At 36.0% G+C, this 27,264-nt stretch overlaps 1 long non-coding RNA gene, 1 other non-coding gene and 1 pseudogene across 3 annotated transcripts in view; all 3 read right to left on the bottom strand.

Moving 5' to 3' along the window:
* Window positions 1-27,264, bottom strand: part of LOC141582832 (uncharacterized) — a 410,126-nt gene that overhangs the window by 61,245 nt on the left and 321,617 nt on the right. The gene's annotated exons all lie outside the window — the stretch shown is intronic.
* Window positions 4,546-6,275, bottom strand: LOC101045815 (optineurin pseudogene; annotated as a pseudogene).
* On the bottom strand, window positions 6,099-6,205 carry LOC120366644 (U6 spliceosomal RNA). The gene has a single exon (XR_005581230.1). It is a non-coding gene; the product is annotated as a U6 spliceosomal RNA (small nuclear RNA).

The following is a 27,264-nucleotide window of genomic DNA, read 5'->3' as shown; positions in this document are numbered from 1 at the left end:
ACCCTGGCCCTCTGAAGGCCACTCTAGTGAATCTGTTTCAAAGACCCTCAGCACAGGCTGAATCAATGTATTGATGAAATAGCTTGTAGAGTAGAAGAGTTCCAAATGGAATGTCTCTTCCATATCTCACCTTTCCCAGAGGTTACTGGCTGGAGTTTGGACATGGATTTATGCTGGATGATTTCATGCCCTGGAGCTACCTGCTCCATCATTGCTAAATGGGAGTGACAAAGCTCTAGAGACGATTAAGCTAGGAATGTATGCTCATAGTATAGGACTGGATGCTATTCCTTGCTGAACTTATAGACATAACATTTAACGAAGGGAAATGCCAAGGGTGATCTAATTTGAGCTGGACTTGGCTGATGCTCCACATATATACTAGCTATAATAAGCAGCTCATGATTGGAAGAAAAATCAAATAAAAAAGGTATCTCATGGATATTGCCAAATGAAAAAAACAAGCAGCAAGCCATAGTGCTTGTTATGAAAATAATGTAGAATTGTGTTTTCAATATGACTCGGAAATCTAGAAAAGTATTTACGTAGCTCACTAATGATAGAGATCAGGTTATTAGAATGAGGTAGGGTAGAGAGTGTACTTAATTCCACCTGCTTTATTTGTGTCCTTTAAAAAAACAGGCACATACTCTATTTGTAATCTAATTCATATGTTAAAAAGACTCTATCATGTACTTTCTATTCTTGACCTTACTCAGATTTTCCTATTACAACCACCATGTCATCTTGCCTCAAATACAGAGAAACTTGGTCTTTCATCACTAAAAGAAAAATTATTGATTAGAAATGATTTGCTTTTACTGATTTGGACAAACTTGCCTTTAATACACAAATGTATCTTTAGAATGACTTTTTAGAAGTAATTGTATTTTTAATCATGCTTAATGTAGACGATAGATGAGACAAATGAGACACAGAAAGTGTAAGAGAGAGAAGGAAGGAAAGGGAAGGGAAAGAAAGGGGAAGAGGAAGAGGAAAAGGAAAGGGAAAAGGAAATGGGGAGAGAGGGAGTAAGGAAAGGAAGGAAAGGAGGGAGGTAGAGAGGAAGGAGGGAAGGAAGGGAGGGAGGGAGAGAGGGAGGGAGGTTACCTTGAGTTTCTCCCAAAAGCAAAGCCTCACACAAGAACTTTGTGTAGGTGGTTTATCCCATTGCTGATCTCAGAAAGCAAGGGTAAGGAATGGAAGAGTTTGGGCACATGAGGTCAGTGCTCCCCTATCTGCTTAGGAGTATACAAAAAGACTGCAATTTCACCATAGAGAGAAGCCGTTATCCAACAGCACCCGTTGCCTGTGGACTGAGAGTTGCTTTAGGAAGATTAATTTAATTCATTCCTGGGCTATGAAGCATCTCAGATTTCTACAAAGCACTTGTTGGAGAAGGTCCAGGATAGAATGCGTAAGATACACAGTGTGCCCCTAAAGAGTGATGCTGTCAAGGAAAAGAGGGTGAAACTTGAAAGAAGCTGTTTCCCGCTGCAGCAGGTGGCCTCGCAGGTAGGGCCGGCAGATGTGTGGCTGCCCAAGGGAAAGACTGGATAGGAAGGACGTGGAAAATTACATTTCGTAGTTTCTAAAAGATATTTTTCCTGTTGTCAATCATTTTGGCATGAAGCCTGTGTGTTGAAGATTGTTTCTTCACAATCATTCACAGGAAGTGATTCCCCACTCGATTTGGAGAGGGCAAAGACCAGGGAGACTTTGGGGATGTTTGCTGTGCCATTACTGCTAAGCCATCACCATCAGCACTGAGAAAAATAACATAAATTTTTTTATTGTCATTAAAACATATAGAAATTTCCATGGTATAATTGGTCTGCATCATAAATGTATTTATCACATCAGTGACAATCTATGACCTTTTCTGACATTCTTTATTATGTCATTTTTAATAGATTAAAAGAACCATAAAAATCACTTGCCTAGTCTTCAAATTTAGGATTCAAACAGGAATGCAAATATGTAGTGTTTATTCCAGACTCTACCATAAACCAGGAGCATTGACATAACTTTGTATATTACCTAAAAATAGGAAGAATAATGCTGTTTTTCTAAAGGTCAAGAATCATTATTAGGCATCTTTGTGTTTTTTATCAATGTTTTGTCTCTATAGGGTTCCAGGCACAATGCGTTAGTCAAGAGATCATGAAAAATGTGTAGCAGTGAAAACATTAATAAGAAATAGGGTAGTGGTATATTTCATCTGGATTTCAAAAGAGTGGGATAACATAAAAATTGTGTTGTATACTTATATAAATTTATCATACAATTTGAGCATCTGTTTACTGAAATTCAAAAGCAAAATTATAATGTTGTTAAAAGCTCTTAGCCTGTGAATCTACAAGAATTGGAGGGATATTAGTCTTGTAAGAGATGAATACTATGAGATGAATACTTCCACCTTGCAGCAAAGAAATACATAGAATAACCTTTTGAGATTCCACTTAGTTTCTGAATTCTATAAATAATATTGAAAATTATTTCAGAAGACCATGTAACGATTATTTTTTTTCTATTTGTAATAAATAGATTACAAAAGTAATACTTTAATTATAGCTTCTGGATCATTAAATCAATCAATGAGGTTTTGGCATTTATTCAGTTTGATATTTCCTTAAGTGGGTTGGCTGCTACAATGTTTTATTCTTGAAATGCCTGAAATAAGATTAAGTTCCCTGAGTCACTAATTTAGGGACAGATGTGTTTCCACATTTAGTTAACATGCAAAGCAGTTCTATACAACACAATCTGTTAGCATGCACTTACTTCCTAAGCACAACCAAATGTTTTTCCTTTACTTTTAATACTGCCAAATTATTCCACAGTCACATATTCCAAAGTATCAGTGTCTAACAGGTGACTACTTAAGTCCTAAGATTTTTCTTAAATTATTTTAGCAGTATGATGGAGTATTGCAGGTACCCAAAGATACGAAGAAACAAGTCCCTCTGGTTTCAGAGGCAATGACATGAGATCTAAATAATATATGTAATTCAATGTCATTATTATCCACGGATTTTAACACTGTTTGCTAATTCTCTATGGATTAGAAAAATGTATAGTGATTGTCTTAGTTGGGTGTTTTCCCAGAGCAGATCTTGAAATGAAGATGTAATGAATGAATGTTAAGTAGTTCAATTAAGAGATGGTCATGGGAAACATGATGAAGAAATGAGGTAAGACAGAAAAACAGTTGGTTTAGCAGTTGATTTGTTGATGCATAGGAAAATGCTGTGGGCCACCAAAACTCAGTCCCATTATGAAACGTCTGCAAGATTGTGGAACATACCTCAGAGTGGTCTTCCACTAGGGACTAAAAACTCCCATCTCTTTAATTGAACATTACAGCCAGATCGGGATTCAACCAGGGGCTTCACTTGCCATCACTTCCACAGGACAGGTATGCTTCCAGCATCCAGAGAAAATTTTCGAGTGCAGAGACACAGGAGTGAGGCTTGAAGCTGTAGTCCTGTACAGAAATTGTCCACCAAGATGTACATGATCTCCACGGTGGTTGGAAAGCCTACTCATGGTAGCCTTAGTATACACTACAAAGTAATTGATTGAGCATTCTCAATCAATTCTAGTAATTGGTTGATTATTTAATTAATTACTATCCAGCATTTACCAGAGGGCAGACTCTAGGCTAGGTGCAAGGCATAAGGAAAAAACCAACTTAACTCCTTTCTTCTCCTGAAAACAATGCTTGAAATAACCAGCCCCTCCCTCTGTTTAGACTTTTCCTATTATTCAAATTAAAGGTACTCTATCTTCTGGACCCCATGGCATTTTTGCCATATTTCCATTTTAATACCTGCTATGATACATAATTAAATGAGTCGGTATCCTGTCTCATTTCTCTGACACTCAATACTGTTTTCTGAGTTAATTAATTAATGAGATGTCGCTGTTTGTTTTCCATCACTGTCATAACTAATTGCCATATGCATAGCTGCATAAAATAACGCATACATTTTAAATCTTTTAGGTCTGGAGGTCACAAGTCTAGCACAGGTATCTCTGAGCCAAGACTAAGGTGTCAGCAAGACTCCATTACTTCTGGAGGCTTTTAGGGGAGAGTCTGTGTTTCTTTCCATTCCAGCTTCTAGAGGCCATCTGCATTCCTTGGCTCATGAACTCATTTCTCCATATTCAAACGCTTCAATGTTCTATTTCTCCCACCCTTCTTCCTGTGGTTGTATCTCTTTTCTGACTACAGCCAGAAAAGTTTCCTGATTTTAAGAAATCATATGATTAGATAATAACAAATGAAGAACCCAGGATTTTTCTCTCCATCTCAAGGATATTAATAACATTGGCAAAGTCTCATTTTTTCTTATACACATACTCTGAGGATTCTGGGGGGTTTTCTGGAAAAAGATGATTAGGATCACCATTAAGTGGACAATTATTCTATCTACCACACTCACCTTCTGCAGAAATCAAAGTGTAAGCTTCTATATTTAGTCAAAACTAAGATTCCATTGGTTGTCAGATACAGTTATCATGTACCACCAAATAACAAACTTTCTTTCTTTCTTTTTTTTTTTTTTGGAGGAAAAAATCTGACATTTACCAACAGTTTTGGAGAGATGACACATCAACACTTAAATGATACAATCCATCACATGAATCTGTAATGTGTCTATGTCAGGCAGAACCTCTCCACATTTGGAGCAGGAATGAATTGGAATATTCCGCTGTTGCCGCCAGTCCCGGTCCTCAGCTCCTCTCTGAACGAAGTAAGCCTGCTGGTCAGCGTCACTCGTTCTTGCCCCGTGACGGCTCTGCATGTCCATCAAGGACTGCCTGCTGCCTCCGTCTTCAAAAACATCATTCTCTTTCAGCAGAACTGCCAGCTGCAATGCCAGTTGGTCCTTTTCCTCATGAATTTTCTCTCTTGCTGCTCCTTCGGCATGAAAATCAGAACAGTAAACTTCCATCTGAGCCCTGAGGATGCTCATGGTCTCCAGGTCCTCCTCCTGCTTTGCAATCGTTTGCTTCATCTCATCCATTTGAAGCTGTTTGGAAGCCAGAGCCTTCTCTGCCAGTTCCAGTTTTTCACTCAGTTCCTTCAGCACTGACCTGTCCACTCTTTCTGACTCTTTTCTTGTTAGTTCCTCAATTGTTTTCAATGCATTATTGTGTTCCTGAAGGAGCTTGTTGTGTGTCAGTTGTAGCATGGCTAATCTGGACTTTTCTTCCTCTGTTTTAGCCTGCTCCATTTTGATTTCTGATAGCAGGCTTTCCACTTGCAGCTCTAACTTTTTGTTATGATCAACAAGCTCTTGCTTTTCATTCAATTCTGATGGGGTTGCAGAATTTTTCCTTTCCAGGGCTTGACACTTTTCTTGAAGTCTCTTCTTCATTAGCTCAGCTTCACTGAGTTTTGTATGAGCCTCTTGAAGCTCCTTAAACAGGGATGTCACCTGAAGGTTCAGTGCCTCTACTTCACTTCCAACAGTCTCTGCGCCTTTCTCTTCCTCATTCTCTTTCTCTGTGCTCCCGTCTGTCTGGGTTTCAACTTCAGAACGATTACATACTTTCTTTTCAAAATCTGAAACTCTTTCTTTTCAAAATCTGAAACTCTTTCTTTGGCCTCCTTGAGTGCAGTTTCAAGTCTCTCCACCTTCTGGTTCCCTTCCCTTAGGCACAGCAGGAGCTGGCTCACAGTTAACTCCTTATGTTCCAAGTAATTCTTGGCCCCCTCTGCAGATCTGTTTGTGCTAATGGAGACTGTTCTCGTGGGCCCAGGACTATGCTTGATTTCTTTCACTGACCCCTCTGCTTCTCCTTCAGCCATCCTAATTTCAACAAAGGAGTCTTTGGAGGAGCCACTGGAGTTCAGCTTGAGCTGCAGTTCAGACACGATGCCCAACAGGTCTGCCTTCTCTGCCTGCAGCCGCACCACCTGAGTCCTGAGCTGCTCCTTTTCCTGCTCTGTTTCTGCCGTGGGAAGCATAGAGTCACCACTGGGGTCCTCAGATGATCTTTCTCATTTCCCTTTCAGTTTCCCAAGCTCTTCCTTCAGTTTCTCATTCTCTTGACTCAAGGCCATTAGACGCTCTTTGGCTTCTTTGAAAAATATGGAACGCTTCACAAATTTGCGTGTCATCCTTGCACAGGGGCCATGCTAATCTTCTCTGTATCGTTCCAATTTTAGTATATGTGCTGCCGAAGCGGGCACCAAATAACAAACTTTCTGGAAACAGCTGTGGCATCACAATGTCATAGGTGTTACCATGTTATGATTCACAGTATTAGTAAGAATTCCATAAAATGTAAAATAATGTATATCCTTAAGGCATATAAAATGCTTTGTGAGCACAGAGAAGAAAGTTGATGACATACTCTAAAGGTTGGAAAAAATTTTATTTTTTAAAAATATTTTTCAACATTTATTTTAGATTCAGGGTGTACATATACAGGTTTGTTACCTGGGTATATTGTGTGATGCTAAGGTTTGGGGTATGAATGAGCCCATCACCCAGGTACTGAGTGAACATAGCACTCAATAGTGAGTTTTTCACTCCTTTCCCCAACTCCCCTACAGTAGTCCTCAGTTTCTGTTATTATCATTTTTAATGTCCATGAGTATTCAATGCTTAGCTTCTACTTATAAGTAGAAGCTTACTCCAGCTACATCCATGTTGCTGTGAAACACACGATTTCATTCTTTTTTTATGGCTGCCTAGTATTCCATGGTGTATCTGTACTACATTTTCTTTACCCAATCCACTGTTGATGTGCACTCAGGTTGATTCTTTGTTATCGTGAACAGTGCTGCGATGAACATGTGAGTGCATGTGTCTTTTTGGTAGACCAATTTGATTTCTTTTGGATATGTATCCAGTAATGAGATTGCTGGGTTGAATGGTAGTTAAGCTTTAAATTCTTTGAAAAATCTCCAAACTGCTTTCTGCAGTGCCTGAACTAATTTACATTCCTACCAACAGTGTGTAAGTGTCCCCTTTTCTCCATAGCTTTGCCTTTTCTCACTTAGCTATGAGTAAAACACAGTTGTTGTTGTTTTTTTTAACTTTATAATAATAGCCATTCTGACTGGTGTGAGATGGTACCACCTTGTGGTTTTGATTTGCATTTCTCTCTGATGATGATTAGTGACGTGGGGCACTTTTTCATGTTCGTTGGCCACTTGTATGTCTTCTTTTGAGAAATGTCTGTTCATATCTTTTGCCCATTTTTAAATGGGGTTATTTCTTTTTTGCTTGTTGTTTTAGTTCCTTTATAGATTCTGAATATTAGACTTTTGTCAGATGTGTAATTTGCCTATTTTTTTCTCGTCCTGTCAGTTTTTGGTTTACTCTGTTGGTAGTTTCTTTTGATGTGCAGAAATCCTTTACTTTAATTAGGTCTGACTTGTCAATTTTTGGTTTTGTTGCAGTTGCTTTTGAGGGCTTAGCCATAAATTCTTTCCCAAGGCTGATGACCAGAATAATGTTTCCCAGGTTTTCTTCTAGGATTCTTAAGAGTTTGAGGATTTACATCTAAATCTTTACTCCAACTTGAGTTAATTTTTTATATGATAAAATGGAGGAGTCCAGTTTCAATTTTCTGCATATCCCACCATCATTTATTTAATAGGGGGTCTTACTCTATTGCTTATTCTTGTTGACTTTGTTGGAAGATCAGATGGTTGTAGGTGAGCAGGTTTATTTCTGGGTTATCAATTCTGTTACATTTGTCTGTGTGTCTGTTTTGTACCAGTACCATGCTGTTTTGGTTACTGTTGCCTTATAGTTTGAAGTCGGGTAATGTGATGCCTCTAGCTTTGCTCAAAATTGTTGTGGCTATTCAGGCTCTTTTTTGGTTCCATAGGAATTTTAACATAGTGTTTCTAGTTTGTGAAAAGTGACATTGGTAGTTTACTAGGAATAGCATTGAATCTGTAGATTGCTGTAAGCAGTATGGCCATTTTAATGATACTGATTCTTCCAATCCATGAGCATGGAATGTTTTTCCATTTTTTTGTGTGTCAAATATTATTTCTTTAGCAGTGTTTTGTAGTTCTCCTTGTAGATATTTTTAATCTCCTTAGGTACATGTATTCTTAAGTATTTCATATTTTTTGTGGCTATTGTTAATGGGATTGCATTTTTGATTTGGCTCTCAACTTGAACATCTTTGGTGTATAGAAGTGCTACTGATTTTCGCACATTGATTTTATATCCTGAAACTTTTCTGAAGTTGTTTATCAGATGTAGGAGGCTTTCAGCAGAGTCTTTAGGGTTTTTTAGGTATAAAATCATGTTGTCAATGAAGAGAGATAGTTTGACTTTTTATTTTCCTATTTGGATGCCTTTTATTTCTTTCTTTTGCATGATTGCTCTGGTTAGCACTGAAACAAGACAAGGATGCCCACTGTCATATATATATGTCATATGTATATAAATCATATATATATATATATATATATATGGTATTGAATCATGTGATTATGTGTGTGTGTGTGTGTGTGTGTGTGTGTGGTGTGTAAACAAAGTTCATTGAGTAATACTGTTGCTTTTTAAAAGTCAATGCACCAGTTTCTCTAGCCATAGTTATTGCTTTGAATTTACTCAGTTTTGTATACAGTAATCTCTGTTTATCCTGAAGAAGTAAACTAACCATGCCCTTATACGAAATGTTTTTCCTTTACTGTGTTGAACAGGAATGGTGACAGTTCATCCTTGTCTTGTTTCAGTGCTAACCAGAGCAATCATGCAAAAGAAAGAAATAAAAGGCATCCAAATAGGAAAATAAAAAGTCAAACTATCTCTCTTCATTGACAACATGATTTTATACCTAAAAAACCCTAAAGACTCTGCTAAAAGCCTCCTACATCTGATAAACAACTTCAGAAAAGTTTCAGGATATAAAATCAATGTGCAAAAATCAGTAGCACTTCTATACACCAAAGATGTTCAAGTTGAGAGCCAAATCAAAAATGCAATCCCATTAACAATAGCCACAAAAAATATGAAATACTTAAGAATACATGTACCTAAGGAGATTAAAAATATCTACAAGGAGAACTACAAAACACTGCTAAAGAAATAATATTTGACACAAAAAAAATAAGGTATTGACTCGTGTGTTATGGAATTTGGGATTTGTCAGTCTCAACACCCATACTTGGCAAGCTAGAGACCCAGGAGAGCCAATGGTAGTCTGAGTCCAATGGCCTGAGGACCAGGAAAGCCAAGGATATAGTTCAAGTCTAAAGGCAGGCAGAGTTGAGACTCAGGAAGAGCCTATGTTTCAGTTAAGGTTTGAGGGCAGGAAAATATTGATGCCCCATCTCAAAGCCAGTCAGAGAGATTCTCTCTTACTTGACCTTTTCTTCTATTCAGGCCTTCAAATGCATTTTTGTTCTATTCTTTGTGTGTTGGATGAAGCCCACCCACATTGGGGAAGACACTCTTCTTTACTTAGTCTATAGGTTTAAATGGTCCTCTCATCCAGAAACACCCTCACAGTCACCAGAATGTTTAAGCAAAGGGAACCCTGTGGCCCAGTCAAGCTGACACACAAAATTAACTACCACAGCAACTATTTACAAAATAGTTAACAGTATGCATTGCTAGATTATGCAACATGAGGAAGACAGAGATGGATGACTTCCAGCCCCTACCCTTATAAGTCACAAGCTTTAGGAGATACAGTGTGTTTGCAGGGGTGTGTGTGTGTGTGTGTGTGTATAGATATACATACATATATATATACACACACATATAAATATGTATATATACACATGGAGAATCTATCTATATCTGTTTATCTATGAAAAGATCATTTACAAATGGTGTTAGCAAGCAAGAATTAAAGAAAGTCTAGCACTGGATCCAAACCATAAGTAATGATTCAGAGTTCAGCATAGCCAAGGAGGGGAAAAGCATTCAAAGATGAAGAAAGACATAGTAGAGAACACTAGTTGTTCCTCATATCCTGGGCAGGTCTGCTTGCAGGGTGGTGTTTCTTCATGACCAAGTATGTGAGTGGAAGTAATAGCTACTCGCAGGTGTGGCTCATCTAATTCCCTACTGCCTTTTCCTCCAAGTTCTTTTTATTTTCTGTCTAGCTGGCTGGAGACAACTTCCAGGGCCACCTTGGAAGCCAAATGTTAAAGATGGCACCCTCTCTGCCAGCCAAGGTCTTTAAGCACCTAACCAGGGTCTATGAGAACTGCTGTGTTGGTCTTTTCATGTGGTCAACACCACAATATGATCCACAAACAAACTTCTACTGTGTTTGGGCCATTATATATTTTGGGGTCTCTTTGTCACAACAGTTAACATTACTCAAACAAATACAAGATGGATGGATGGGGAAGAGTATGACTATATGGGCACCATGCATTTGTCCAGTGCAAAAGAAACATAGAATATGCGTGAAGAATTTAGCAGAGAAGACAGTCCAATAACATCAATCAGAGAATACAGAATTTTGACTCCATAAACTGGGGATGGAGAGTCACTGAAGCTACTGAAGCAGGTAGGAAACTACTGAAACAGTGTGGAGAAACATGTAATGTTCCAGCAGAGAATGGGTTACAAAGAAGATAGCATCTAGATCTTCTTCTAGAGCCCCGGAAAAATACCACAAGTATCGTCCAACACAACATAACAGGGACGGAATTTTAGAAGGATGGTTGAGATGGCAAAGAAGATATATCTGTCAGAAATAAGAGAAAGTGAACAGAAATAAATGAGAGTAATCAAAGCTAGAGCCCTAACACTTTTAGCTTTGTGGATAAAAATGTTTATTGCTCGGACAATCTCTGTGTATTTTGTGTTTCAACTGTTTGTTATATTTAAGAGACTAGGATGACTTTAGGGAAATTACCCTTGTGATTACAAATTAAAATGTAACTATATTTTGAAACATGTAATAGAGTTTTATTAAATAGATCAACAGTATGAAATTTTGCTAGACTGATACATTTGCTACAGCCCAGTGTGTAAGTAAATAAGTTTTCAAAGGTGATGCAAATATCTGAGAAAGGTTGTCTGCTTGTTAGGGTATTATATTTTCTGGCATAGGCAATTGATGTAATTCACACAAATACTGAATATTTAAAATTGATAAATGTCTTTTAAGATGTTTAGGTATTTGTAAATGGAATTGATTACTTTTAGAGATTTATTCTATAAAACTGAATAATTATTGTAAGACTGTTGCAAATGTATGGCTAACATTGTTAGAGCATTAGTATATTCCAGGCATTGTAAGGAGAGATGTTTAGATTCATCAATTCCCAGGTTTTCATTCAGTCCTAGAAAGTTCAAGATTCCATTTTTTCCACAAAGTATCATAATCAACAACAACAAACCCCCAGAACATAAATCATCACATTGTTTTGTCTTCTCACAGGGAGGGAAAAGAAGCACAGCCCTTGTCTCCCTGATTTTCATCCTTTTCCTTTCATCTTTTCTTCCTTTATGCTATTTTGGTGAAAGAAGAATGTGCAATATAATTCCTTACTGGTAGTTCATACTTCAGTATTTAATAAAAAGCCTCTGAATATTCATCAGATGACTTGTTACTTCCCCTTACTTTGTTCTGGTCTAGTTGGTTGGAAAGAAAGAGCAGAGATCCAGCAGATCTGGTATTTGTTTAAGTGTGACACTTTGGATAACAGAGTTGTGCTTTCAGGAGTTCCTATGAACCCAACTTGGGAAAGAGGGGAGGAAAGGGATGGCAGTGACATTATCAAAGGACTCTGGTTTATTTATACGCAGGCTATTATGCCATATCTTCCTCATGCTTTCCCCACAGAATAATGTAGAAGGTCTTATTAATGCATTAACAGGCTCTTATCATATGTATTTTTCTTTTTAAAGAATCAGGCCGGGCATGGTGGCTCACACCTGTAATCCCAGCACTTTGAGAGGCAGAGGCAGGTGGATCATGAGGTCAGGAGCTTGAGACCAGCCTGACAAACATGGTGAAACCCTGTCTCTACTGAAAAAAAAAAAAAAAAAAATTAGCTGGGAATGGTGGCATGCACCTGTAATCTCAGCTGCTCGGGAGGCTGAGGCAGGAGAATTGCTCAAACCTGGGAGGCAGAAGTAGCAGTGAGCTGAGATCATGCCACTGCACTCCAGCCTGAGAGACAGAGTGAGACTCTATCTCAAAAAAAAAAAACAAAAACAAAAAAACCAGACACACAGTTCATGATTGGACACATTCCGTTCCACAGACATAACCTTACGGCAAAGGTATGAGACTTAGTGTTACAGTTTTTGCTCTGCATTGTGGGATAAGATTGCTATTATAATATTAAAAAATATAATGGGGCATATAATGCTGCCTGAATACTAAATATCAAACACTTTTAATAATATAACATTAAAAAATATGAGTATGCATTAGAATCAAATTTGAGACATTAAATACTTTATAAAGAAATTATAAATAATAACGATAGGAAAGTTAGCATTTTAGCATAAATATTTAATCCAAAACACAGCAATTAAAATGATTGCCATTTATGCAAAAGTGTCTTCCATGTGTATTCAAAATGATTTTATGTATATTATTTACTATTCACATGTTACACCTCTGCAAGCTAGGTTCCCATTGTATAGATGAGAAAATGGAGGCTCAGAGAAAGAAATGTACTCACAGTCACACAACAACCAACTTTGACAGCTGTATTCAGAAGAACCCAAAGAAAATAAGTCAGCTAATTATATTTTAATGTAAGCTAATGATGATAAACAACTATGAATCATAATAAGCATTATTTTCTTTTCTAGAAAATAGACTATTTTTTTAGTTCGATATGATTTTATTTAAAAATGTGTACAGCTGAAGGAAAAATCTAATCTTTTGTTAAAACAAACCAATTTTCACAGTATATATTTGACCATTTTAGATTTGTAGTGAATAATAACAGAAAAGGAAGTTTCTGTTCAAGATCCTCACTCCAGCTTGCTCAGCCACATGCTTGGCAAGATGACACATTTCCTGGTCTGAAGCTCACAGCCAATCCTGTCACCTAAGTGGAATACTAATTCTCCTCCAGGCACATAGACACACACATACGAGGTCTTATTTTCACCACTCTACACAGGGCCTTGAGAATCCTTACTTCTAAAGTTGGGAAAAACGTGAAAGGTTTTTTTAACTCATTGTCTGCGACAAATACAACTACCTTTTAACTCTTAACAATTCCAAGTATAAAATACTTGAAATTTATGAGATGCTCCTTAGACTATTTTTTCAAGCAGTGTTAGGTTATCTAATAATGCAAAGTCGAGTGAAAAATACAGAGAGTTGCCATATACCCCTACTTCTACACACAACCTCCCCCACTATCAATGACATGCACCACAGTGGTCCATTTGTTACAATCAATAAACTAACATTGACACATTATCATCACCTGGTAATGTCCGTATCTATATTAAGATTCTCTTTTGGTGTTGTACATTCTATGGGTTTGGATTAACATATAATGACACGTTCCCACCATTAAAATATCAAATGAAATAGTTTTGCTGCCTTGAAAGTCTTCTCTGCTCTGCCTATTCAAAGTTATTCTATTATGAATATTATCTCCTATATTATTTTTTAAAACCTTGTTACATCTCAGTTTCCTCAATTGTAAAATGAGAGGTAAAACTAAATTATCCCTTTGCTTCCTGCAAATATATTATGGATGCATTTGTAAATAGAAAAATCTCTCTAATCTACAGAATTTTGAAAATAATATGGATTAGGTTTCTGAAGTCTCCTGTAACTTATTTGTTATTAGCTCTAATTCTGTGAAATTCAAAGGAACCCTTATGACACGCTGTCAACAATTCAGGGTTACAGGCCTCACTCTTCCATAGCAGTCGCAGGACGAAGCTGAGCCCACCTCTAGAAAGTGTGGCCAGTGAATTCAGTCAAATTTAATAATGGCAAATATTAAAGACGCCATATTCTCTCAAGGCCTTAAATTATATATCACTCTCAAGACAGATTTGACTTAAAGACAGAATTAGTTACATGAAAATAATTTCACTTCAAGCATGGAGTTAATAACAGGGTTAGATCAAACTGTAGCTAATCAGTTATCCATAGCCAGCTCAACTAAAATCTGCTAAGCAAATTCTATGTAAGAAACATGGAAAATAGGAAAATGAGAAAATAGGAACTTGTAACAAAGTACAGTCCTTGCTCTTAGAGATCAAAGACAACACATAAGTAAATATGTATTCCATTAAAGTATGCCAAACTTTAAATAAAATACGTTAACTGTTGGAATAAAGACTATTTTCCCTTAATAGGTGGTACTCAGCAAGACTTGAAAGTTGGGTGCCTCCAATTAACAGGACTAATGTAAACTACTAAACTAATTGAATAAAACTATAAGTATAATCCCAAAATGGGTCCTGAAACTATCACCCCAATGAAATCATAAATCCTCTCCCACCTTTCTGGCTCACAGTTGTCTAGTGTGTGCATTCCCTTTTATTGGTCTTGTCTTTGAGGCAAAGCAATTACATTTTGGGCAGGATTAACTCAATTACTAATCATGAAAACCAGTGCAGTGCTAAACTGTTTATTCCATTATCCAGCCGAAGAAAATTATTAAAGACATTTTTGTGTGTGTGTTACAGAATCTCGCTCTGTTGCCCAGGCTGAGGTGCAGTGGTGTGTGATCTCAGCTCGCGGCAACCTCCGCCTCACGAGTTCAAGCAATTCTCGTACTTCAGCATCTCCAATAGCTAGACTTACAGACACGCACCACCATGCCTGGCTAATTTTTGTATTTTTAGTAGAGACGGGATTTTACCATGTTGGCCAGGCTGATCTCAAACTCCTGACCTCAAGTGATCCACCCACCTCAGCCTCCCAAAGTGCTGGGATTAACGGCGTAAGCCACCACTCTCGGCCTAAAGACAATTTTATCTAGACCAATCATGGTGGCTACCCTTGATCAGCTCATGTACATCATTTTGAATGAACCTTTAGATTACAGGTAGAGAGTGCCTAACTTGGTATTTTTCAGCTTTCTTTTTTTTTTTTTTTTCATTGTCATTCACCTAAGGAGTATTTTAGGCTTTATTTTCCCTGATTGGCCTTTCCAATGAAATTTTAATACCTCAGACATTCTGTGTATCATTGAATTTTATTGCATATCTGTGTTTTATACATAAGACAAGTGTTAATTTGGTTAAAATCAACAAAAACCCAAAAAAGCCAATTTCCATCCCCTTAGAGGCAATATTGCTTCTGTTGAGAATGCATGGGATAGATGAACTAATTAGTAGCCAAGAAGAAAGCATACAATATCTAGACACTTATCTACTATAGCACTGTGTGTACTCACTCATAATATGAATCACAAAACCACTGGGGGCCTACTTGTGGCCAGTATTATATAATATATAATTATACATTAAATAAGTATTGTATAATACTTATTTAATATTATACAATACTTATTTAATATTATATATCTTATATCAAAACAAAGCATTTTTTTAAGGCAAGCAGCACTTTATTTTTATAATTTTCATTGAAGATAGAAAAGTGCATTGAATAATTTAGGTTTTGCTGAATGGGTGAATGAAAAAGTGAATGGATGAGTGATTATTATATAATAGGACACAGGACAGTTTTTCTGTCCTAAAAGTCCTCTTTGCCCTGCCTATTCAAAAGAAATAGTCAGTGACCAGAGTCACTCACTATTGAGGAGTGAAGAAGTGATAATGTCTATCTGTATCAAAAACTATCTAATACAGAATTTTATATTCAAGTACTTAGTATCAACTAATTTCAGGAGTAGAGTATGCACCTCAACTGTACCTGATAGCTAATCAAAGTCATATGGAAGTCAGCTGGGTTTATACGATGCAAACTTGCTCTCCTTATAGTGTGTATCTACTAATAAGCAACCACTAAGCATCAACTCTGCCTTTATTCCCAGATATGTTTAACAGAGACAATTCACTTTTGAAAAAAGTAAATTATTCTTGTACTGCTTAAAGATTTTAACACTTCAAATGTTTCCCTCCCACTTGTGAGAAAGAAAAATTATAATCTTCCCAGCATTATCAATAAGTGAAACACTGGAGTGATTGTTTCTGGCATATACATATTTGCCAGCTGATTCTGCAGCTAAATGTCAAAGAGGAATTTGTCAAGAAAAGAGACTTGCATATATTGAATCCACAGTATTTTCAAAATCAATACATTTCTTACATGAAATAAGCAAAATATTTATGTACAGAGGCTATGAGTCATTCACAAAATGATGGTGTTTTCCCCTAAATGGCCTTTAAATATCAATCAGAGGCTAAGATTTTCCTACTTAATAAATTATTATTTCATTGCCATGGCATGTGAAGCTCTTTCTTTATAAAATGGAGAGCATTCTCTATTGTGCTGTATATATATATATGTGTGTGTGTGTGCTATATAATATATGTACATATACATATGCTATATTTTTAAGGCAGTCTATAGACTATGAACTATGGAATCAAGGAATACTATTACTTGTTTGTTTTTCAAGAGTTTTGAGGGCCCTTATCAAACTCGTGACCTTAGTGTCAAACACATACACACAACACAACACACACACACACATAAACTTGCATACTACATATCAATTTACATTTCCCACTTGAGTCACCAGATTATTGCTAAGTGTATTTTTCCTCCTTTTTTTGGGAAAGTAAATGGAAGCATGCTAAATTAATAGGATTCCTTTTTCATAGGGTGTATATTTGAACTGCAATAATATATAAAGTTAAAGTAGATTATGATGCAAAAATTAAGCTGATGATTATATTGCAGCACCTAGTATTTTTAAAGTTTGGCTATGAACCTTACAGTCAATTATTATGCCAGGCAAAGTTTCCCACAATAAAATTTTGATGTTTGTTGAAATCAGGTCACTTGATATTCACAATGCTGTAATTAATTTTTACTTTAAAACACTGGCATGTCGTTTTTCAAATCCAGGAACAACAGAGTCAATTTTACTTTCCTGAGCATAGGAGATTAGAGGAAGCTTACCTTTTCTCATCAGTAGGGTCAAAAAATACATTTCCTTACAAATGTTGCAAAATGCAATCAATCAGTGGGATAATTTTAAATGTGAAGAACTGTTCTCACACTCACTGATCCAAATTTTAAATTTATTTTGGAACATTAATGACTTTCCATGACCTCCTGACATAGTTGTAAAGTACATTTTATGCACATTTTTCTTAAATGTATGAAAAACAAGGAGTCTTATATTTTCATAAGGAGCTCCTATAGAATATCATCAGTAATTAAAAAAAACCCAGCACATTATGGCTTTGGTTTAATCTTAAAACTCCCTGAAATTATGTATGTATAACTTAAAATGGAACATAAAATAATTGTCTGGAAAGCACAATTTAGCATTTAATGAAGAAAACATATCAAATTAGATTGAAGAAATCATCCCATATGGTGTTCTTTGAAGTAAATAGAAACCCTTTTCATTACTCATTACTTACCCACTCTCCCTGTCAATGCAAAAGTGACTTACAATTTTACTACTTTTGAAATCAAGTTAATGATTTCAATAATATTTGCTGGCATTAAAACTTTTTTTAAGAATATAACAAAATTAGGAAAAATAATATGAAAGTAAGTTTCCAGAGAAGGCATTTTAGGAGGAAAAAAAGATTATAGTACTTTCATATTCAGTTACTATTTATAAATCTTTAATTCAATAAATTATATAAACTGAAAATTCAGAGTGACATTTTCAAGCCTCTTCATAATACAAATGTGAATCAATTAAAGTTTTTAAAAACTAATTTTAAAATAAAATGTAATGTTTCCAGAGAGAAAAAAAAACTATGAAAATATAATAAATGGCCCTAATTATTTGCAAAAGATTTTTTTTCCTCTAATTTCCTATTATTTTTCTTCTCATTCTTTTGGGAGTTCACAAATTGCTTTATCCTATGAAATATGACTTCTGAAATGCAAGCAATGATGTTTTTGGGGGGAACTTTTTGTGACACTGAATGGGATAAGACAGTGAGGTGGCCATGTTTCTAACGTAGGCAGAGATCAATTTCTATATCTTGGGTTTGATACTGTGTCCTGTTGAGTAGAACTGACAGGAGTAGGAGCAATCAATTACTCCTTACTACATTGAATGGAAGATGGGGAAAGCAGAAAGTTTATAGAGAGAACCCTAATGAATCAGAGAAAATGGAGCTTAGTGATGATGGTGCTCATTGTGTAATACCTACCACACCTGTCCTCAACAAACTCTTCTCACCACTACCTTCCTGAACTTTTGCTTAATCATTGATTTTCCCCTGCTATGCAGATTTAGCCAAATCTCCTTAAATAATGGATGAAAGAACTCCAACTTTGGTGCTGACAAATCAGGAAATAAATTCCAATTCTACCACTTAAGATCTGTGTAACCCAGTCCAAACCAGCCCTCAGTAATTTTGAAGATTAAAGAAATCATCATTTTGGAAAGTACCTGAAGCATCTTTGTAAAATGCGGATTGAATCCTTTGCAGTAATGGACTAAACCCCTGTTAAGAGAAGGAACATTCAGTACCCAGGGCAGATTTTTATTACAAGAAACTGTAAATTAACACACCCACATGATTTCTTGGGCACTCAGAGGAAGTTTGAGATCTTGGAATAAATTTCAGCCTGAAAGGGTTTCTAGTTGAGTGAATGTGGGAAAAACTAAAAATGCAAAGAACAAAACGTGATGGGAAAGATTCTAATCCCTAGTTCTAAAAAAAAAAAGAAAGAAAAAGAAAAAAAAAACTCAGGATCAGCAGGGGCAAAGCTGCTGCTTTTCCCTGAATAGGGCACATATATGGCGAATTGTACCTTCCTCTTCAGAAGCCAGAACATAATGCAACACTGGCTGAGGAGTACCCAAGTATTGTTTTAGGAGAGTTTCTCTCATCTCAAGGTAGTTCTGTTCTATACCTGACATTGGGAAAGGATCCTGAATGTTATGCCAAAATGTTTTATAAATATACTTGATAGTAACATGGTCCTGAAGCAATCCTGGAACACATAAAGAAACTGTGCAGTCAACCACCATCAGGAATGAAAAGTACACAGGTCTCCCAGGTTTTGAGTTCCAACACCAAAACCCATAGCTAGAAAAGTGCTACACTGTTAATCACCACAGCTTTCTTCCTGCCTAACTTTTGGAAACAGACTTAAGAGAATATCTAAGGATGTATACACTGAGCCCTGAAAATCCAGAAAAAGAATATTACTATATTTCATAGATTGCTCTTCTGAAACAAATCTTCCTGTCCATGACATATCTTAACCATGGAGAAATTCTAAGAAAGTACTGGAAACTTAGTAGTTTAAGGTAGCTCTTAGTCTGTGACACCCAGTCAGTTGATTAATTTTACATGTATACAGCTAGGATTTTATGTAGCCCTCTTATCAGCCCTCAAATCATCACAAACTTTGCAGCTTAAAACACCCATGCATTAACTCATAGTTTTTCTGTAGGTCAAAAATTGGCATGGAATGAGTAGGTCTTCTGTCTAGCATTTCACTGGGCTGAAATAAAAATGCTGGCCAGGGCTGTGTCCTCATCAGGTGCCTAAAGTGGGGAAGGCTATAATCCCAAGCTCTCTCAATTTGTTGGCATAATATTTCTTTTTCTTATAGTTATAGGAACCATGTTTTTTTATTTTGGCTTAATTTTTTTAATTTGTGCATGTTTATGGGGAACATGAGAAATTTTGTCACATCTATATACTGCATAGTGGCCAAGTCACGTTATTTGTAGTCCCTATCACCTGAGTACAATAAATTTTTGTCAAGTATAGTCACCCTACTTTGTTCTCAAACACTAAATTGATTCCTTCTATCTTACTGTACATTTGTACCTGTTATCCCACTTATCTTCATCCTCCTCTACTTCTTCTCTCCCTTCCCAGTCTCTGTTATCTATTTAGGAACCATGTTAATGTTGTCTTGAAGCTTATTATCTTAGGGCCGCTCTCAGCTTTCAGGGCCTACTCTCAGGTTCTTCCCATGTGGCTGTCTCCATTGGGTCTCTCACACTTACAATTTTTCTCACCAGGAAGACTTAAATTCTTGTTTAGGGCACATCTGTTTGGGTCAGATCTACCCACAATATTTCCCTGTCAGAAATCAACTAATTTGTGACATCAATTATGTCTGCAAAGTCCCTTCATGACAACACCTAGATTGAATAATTGGGAGAGAAGAAGATTTGTGTGCAACAGAGGGCAGGAATCCTGGAGGTCATCCTAAAATCTGCCTAATAGATTGTTGCTAATGTTTTTAGAATATATAAATGCATTCAGTTACTCTATATGCCCAATCATTATAAAAATAAATACATTCATGACAGAAGATTTACTACTTCATCTTCCACAATGCCAAGATAGAAGTAAATAATAAGTGCTCTAAGGGCAGTATTTTTTTCCCCCAAATCCTTCTATTTAGGGATAATAAGAGAACAAAGAGGTTTTGCAGTTTGGTTCTACCTTTTACATTTTCAAAAAGTAATTTTCAGTTGCTGATAAAAATCATTTTTTTTTTACCTTTCACAGTTTTTTTTCAAACTGCTGATTGGGGAGGAAACAAAAAAAATTGATCACTTGTCATTTTACGTGCATGTAAAATTTGAATGCTAAATTGTAATACAAGTGCTATCACTGGATAAAGTTTGAATCCCACAAAATATTTCCATATATTAAGCTATTTGAGGAAATAATATTTCTGAAAAGTGAGTGTTAAGTTTTATTTAAAGTAGTATTCATTATTCAAAATAAATCTGAAACAACATAAGTAATCTTACGGGATTTGAAAGCATCAAAGATAAATGGCTGTTAGTTTATTGTTTTTGTCAATGTTTTCAGTTGGCTTCCTTTCAATTATTCCATTGATTTGGATTTAAAGGCTCTAAATATGGCATGCCTCCAAACTGATGAACTATACCAGAGCATATAATATAACTTTATCTTAGCTGAAAATGTTGTACATCTGTACAAAATTTATATTTTGATTTTATTTTTTTATATGCTTAGAATAGCTTTAGTTTTATGATTATACTATGTAAGGTTAGGGAAACTTGATAAAGTTTAGTCTTAGTATGACCCAAATAAAGGAGATTTTGTTTGTTTGTTTGTTTAAGATGAAGTCTTGCTCTGTTGCCCAGGCTGAAGTGCAGTGGTGCCAACTCGGCTCACTGCAACCTCTACCTCCCAGGTTCAAGCAATTCCTCTGCCTCAGCATTCCGAGTAGCTAGAATTATAGGTGCATGCCACCATGCCTGGCTAATTTTTTTGTATTTTTAGTAGAGACAGGTTTCACCATGTTATCCAGGATGGTCTCAATCTCCTGACCATCATCCACCTGCCTTGGCCTCCCAAAGTGCTCGGATTGCAGGCATGAGCCACAGTGCCTGGCCAGGGGATTATTTTAACCTTGTTTTTTTTTTTCCCCTGCAGAATAGAATAGAATCAGCTGGGTAAAAAAAAAAAAAAAAAGAAAGAAAAATCACCAATGATGGATATCTCCATCAGTGTCATATTTTGGCCATAACCTTGAAATATTCTCAGTAGATTTAGAAATGTTACAGATTGCAAAATGGCCACACAGCTTTGCAGCTCCTTTACCATAGGTGGAGCCTATTTTCCCAGTCCTTGCAACTTCCTCTCACACTAGGAACTCATCTGCCACTATGTGAACAGACACCAGTTTCCCAGGGTTTGAGAGACCACATGGAGCAAATCCCCAGCCATCCCAGATGGCTCTTGTCTCAGCTATCTCAGCAAAGGCCCAAACATGGGTGAGCCTAGCAGCACTATATGGGGTCATCCACAGAACCACTGCAGGTGAGCCCAACACTAATTGTTGATCCAAATAATTATAAGGAAATATATGGTGGTTGTTTAAGTGACTACGTTTCCATTAAAAGTTGGATGATACAAAACCAATATATTTTGTCTATTTTCTTTTATTACAGTCACTAGAGGTCATAACATCTAAACTTCACTGTTTCACATGTACCTTTAACAGGCTTACCTTTTTAACCTTCTCTTTCACTTTATATAAAAGGGAAATGCCATCCTGCACCATTTCTGTTTTCTCACATCCATTTCCCAAATAATTCTATTATAGCTTAAAGGTATGCTTCTCTTCATTTTTATCCTACTAGGCACAACCCTAGTTTGCGCTTCCATTGTCTTCTACTTGCATTATTAATGTAACAGTCTCCTAAACACACTTCTTAAATACAAAACGTTCTCTTTCATTTGCATCCTGTTGACATGTTTTGCCTATAGAACCATCCTTCTGAAACATCAACCTGTACATCTTGCTCTCTTGCCTGTATCTTTCAATGGTTCCCATTGCCTATGAATAAGTCCCAGGCTCAGAATGACATAAGGATCCTAGATTTATTTTAGTCGTCATTTCCTACATCCACAGCTGACAACCTATATAGTCCAGACATAAAGAATTACCCCAAACTAAGAATGATCAGTAAATCATTCATGGATAATCTGGACTACAATATAACCATCATTCTCCTGTATAAATTCTGTTCATCCACAAAATTCATAATCCCTAGAAAGACTTCCCTGATTGTACTCTCACTCCATTTTCTGCTCTCTGTATAATTATTAAATAAGTTATATCTGGTTATGCAAAGTATAATTACTGAAGTATATGGGGCATAGTCTTTTTGATTCTCACAGCCATGAAAATCTTCGTCCTTTAAGGCAATTTTCAATTTACAAAAGAGCCATAGCTAATTTGGCATCAATCCGGTCAGTAAAAAAAGAAATTAAAAAACTTATTGACAATTGAAATTGTATAAATTTGTGGTGTATGACATGATGTTTGGAAATATGTATCCATTGTGAAATGGTTAGATGAAGTCAATTCACATGTGCATTACCTCACATATTTATCATGTGTTTTTGGTGAAAATGCTTAAAATCTACATCTAACAATTTTAAGTATATGGTACATTGTATTAATTATAGCCACCATATATTGTACAACAGATCTCTTGAACTTATTCCTTATGTCGAACTGAATTTTCTATCCTTTGGTCAACATCTCACTGATCTTACCTCCCTCCCTCCAACCCCTGGCAACAACCATCAAACTCTGCTTCTACGAGTTTGATGCCTTTAGAATTCCAATATAAGTGAGAACGGTCATCTGGTATTGAAGAAAATGATTTTCCTGGTGATTTTGCTAACAGAAAAGGAATAACTGAAATATTTCCGTTTGAATTTTTGGACAATTTACTTAAAGTCTCAGGACCCATTTTCTTCATTCATAGGAAACAAAAAGTCATATTTACTTTGTCTGGTATATTTTATGTGAAAGTATTACAGTGGTGTCTGGGACATATTTCTCCAGTGAATAAAAGTCATCTTTTTCTTGATGTGACTCATAAACTAGTTCTGATATCACTTAAAAAAACAAACAAAAAAGGTTTTGACATTCTTTGGGGCTGTGATAAGATTTTTGAAACACCTGTGTCGCCACTCACAGGAACCAGTTTGAAGGAAAATACTCATTTGCATGTATAAGTTCTCACTTTATTTTTTCAATAGTTGTCCTGTGAGGTAGATTGCATTCCAAATACTTTGTCTGTAGATATGTGGCTGACTAGGGATTGGTATTTATGGTATTCAAAGGAAAGTTTGTGAGAGGCGAGTCCCTCCCTTATGCTGTTTCTCATTCTTACTCACCTGAAATAGTTTAGGAATGAGGAGGTTTAAGGACCTACCAAAATTAGGAATGCCTTCCCTTCCTAGACAGACTACAATGTTTTGAGACTGAGGTATTTGGATACCAGAGTGAGAAAACAATCCAATGGTTTTTATGTTTGGGAATTAAGAACTGGTACCTGTGCCACTTCCACACCCCCACTGAAGGTGGGAGGCTGCTACCGACATATTCCTGAACCCAACTCAGGAATGTTTTATGAGTGTTTGTCTGCAGGTATTCACATGCTCTCCATGGGCAAGACCGGGAGCCTATTTCTAATTCTTCTAAGCAGTTAGAATCCTTCTAACACTGAAGAACAAAAATTTATATTCTCCAATAGAATCAGTGAACATTAAGTACCCATGCTTTTTTGACAAGAAGACACGTCCCAGAGAAATTCTGCAACACACATTTTTCCCTTGTGCAATTCTCTTTCTTTATTACTCTATTTTGTAGAAGAAGACACATAAATTGGAGGAGTTCCTTGCTCAGGCAATTCCATGTATTATATAAAGGAAAGGAAAACACTATTATAAAGGATATGCCTAGCAGGCTCCCCAAGGCTCTCTCATGAGACAGGATTTGTAGCAGAAGATTGTTGAGAGCACGGGAGGTTTGGGAGCCTGATTCACTAATTGGCTCTTAAGATTTAAATGTTAATATGTAAAATGGCTCAATTGTTTTTATGTGAGATGGTTCTATAAGTTTGTATGTAGCTTTTTGTCACTTTAATTATTTTCCTAGAACAAATTATATACATAGAGATTATCTTTTCATTGACACTAGACCTGCAGTTGTTTGGAAGAGAGTTCCTTATTCAGCCTTTGTTTCTTTTATTGTTATAGATTTATTAGGGGATTTGACTTCTTGAATCAGCTTTGACACTATTTCTATTTCATTAGTATCTTTCCTTGTTTTTTATAGTGTTTGAGCTTGGTTTTGCTTCAGCTGATATGGATTCTTTTGGTTTTTTTTTTTTTTTTTTTTTTTTTTTTTTTTTTTTTTTTTTTTTTTTTTTGCCTTTGCCAGATACGATATGGTCCATGCCCCTCTGTTTAGCCCTTCTTTGTCATTTGGTGTTACATGTGATATTTTTGGTAGAAAAAAACACTGCTGGACTTAGTACATTAACCTAATTAATTGCTTTTGCCTTTGAAATTTTTATTCTATTCACTTTTAGGATGATAGCTGATATGTTTCCTTGTATTTCTTTCATCTTATTTTATACTTACTAAACGTGTGCATTGTTATTAAGGTACAATTTCCAAAAACTAAAAACACAAATTTTGAGTATGATGTTCAGCAATTTTTTTACATAGGAGCATATGCAGACAACTGTCACCCAGATCAAGATACATAGGAGTGGAATTGCTGGATCAATTTAGTAGGCATATGTTTAATCATATCAGAAACCATCCAATAACTTTTCAACAAGTATCATTTTATACTTTCATCAGCAAAATACAAGTTTAAATTATCCCATCTCCTTGCTATCACTTCATATTGTCAGTTTTAAAAAATTTGCCTATTCTGCTGCATAGGTTCTGATATCTTATTGTGATTTTAATTTATATTTCTCTTGAATATCTTTTCCTATGTTAATGGAAATTTGGTTATCTTCTCATATTAATGGCCTAATGAAAACTTTTATCAATTTAAAAAAAATTAGCCCATCTAAAAACAGAGTTGTTTGTCTTTTTCTCGATTTGTAAGTTTATTATAAATGTTGATTAAAGGCCTTTAATACATGAATTACATATTTTCTCAACATATGAGAATTTAAAAACTTTCTTTTTTTTGAGACGGAGTTTCGCTCTTGTTACCCAGGCTGGAGTGCAATGGCGTGATCTCGGCTCACCGCAACCTCCGCCTCCTGGGTTCAGGCAATTCTCCTGCCTCAGCCTCCTGAGTAGCTGGGATTACAGGCACGCGCCACCATGCCCAGCTAATGTTTTGTATTTTTAGTAGAGACGGGGTTTCACCATGTTGACCAGGATGGTCTCGATCTCTCGACCTCGTGATCCACCCGCCTCGGCCTCCCAAAGTGCTGGGATTACAGGCTTGAGCCACCGCGCCCGGCTTAAAACTTTCTTAATTGTGTCTTTTTCGAGGGCATGTTTTTTGTTTGCATGTAGTCCAATTTACTTTTTATTACTTATTAAATAGTGTAGTTTTCATCCTGACCAAGAAATTATTACTAATGCTGAGGTTAACATACATTCCTGTATCCTTCAGAAGTTTTGTAGTGTTAGCTCTTTCATTTTGCTCTCTGTTACATCTCAAATTAACTACTGTGAATTTGGGTCACAGTATACTCTTTCCCTATGGGCATCTAGTTTTTATAGTATAATTGGTGAAAAGACCTTGCAATCCCCATTGAATTTTGGTGGCGCCTTAGGGGGAAAAAAAAAAACAAAACAACTCTAGTAATCATATATGACTAGTTGGATTTCTGGACTCTGCTCTGTTTCTTTGATTTATTTTTGGTCCTTAGCTTAACACCACACTATGTTTATTACTGTAGCTTCATAGTAAGTCCTGAAATCAGATAATGTAAACATTCCAATTTTATTCTTTATCTTCCATCCTTGTCTTGGTTAAAATAATTCCTTTGCACTTCAGTATATACTTGAGCAACAACTTGTTAATTTTAATACAATTTTTGGACTTTTTATTGGAATTACATTGAATTTTTGTATCAACTGAAAGAGAAATTGCATTATAAAATAATGAGTATTCTAGTATGTCTCCACTTATTTCAGTCTTCTCTAAGCCCTAAAACATTTTATACTTTTTGGTGTAGAAATCCTGCCATCTTCCATTGAAATGGAATTCTTGATACTTAGTGTTTTCTAATGCTATGGTGAATGGTATTCTTTATGAATACCATTTTAGAGCCATTTTCCAACAGTTTGTGGCTGTTCTATAGGCAAGCAATTGATATTTTCTATTGATCATGTGTCCTGTGATCTTCCAAATTATTTTGAATAATTTAATAATAATTAATAATTTAATAATTTAAAAGTAGATTTCATAGGACTGTATAGATATAATGGCATGCCTGTAGTAATGACAGTTAAGACGATTTTACTTATTTCATAAATCTAATCTTTCATTTCTTTTTTCTTGCTTTATCCACAGGTGAGGACCTTCAGTACAATGCTGTCTAGCAGTGGTGAGAGTATACATTTTGCCTTCTCTGAATTAAGAGTAAAATGTTTAATATTTAAACATTATACAAACATTACATATGCCTAGCTTTTTTTGACATATCTTTTATCAGACTGATGAAATTATCTTCTGTTCCTAGTTTTCTGAGAATGTATACCATAGTTATTTTTATCAATTGCTTTTTCATCTATCAATAATTTTCTTCTTAATGACATATTTCTTTCCTTCCTTCCTTCCCTCCCTCCCTCCCTCCCTTCCTTCCTTCCTTCCTTTCCTCCTTTCTCCCTCCCTCTTTTTTTTCAGAGTTTGACTCTTGTTGCTCAG

The sequence above is a fragment of the Saimiri boliviensis genome, chromosome X (genome assembly GCF_048565385.1).
Source record: "Saimiri boliviensis isolate mSaiBol1 chromosome X, mSaiBol1.pri, whole genome shotgun sequence".
NCBI lineage: Eukaryota > Metazoa > Chordata > Mammalia > Primates > Cebidae > Saimiri > Saimiri boliviensis.
Note: the sequence above shows the minus strand (reverse complement) of the source record. Positions and strands in the feature narration are given on the sequence as shown.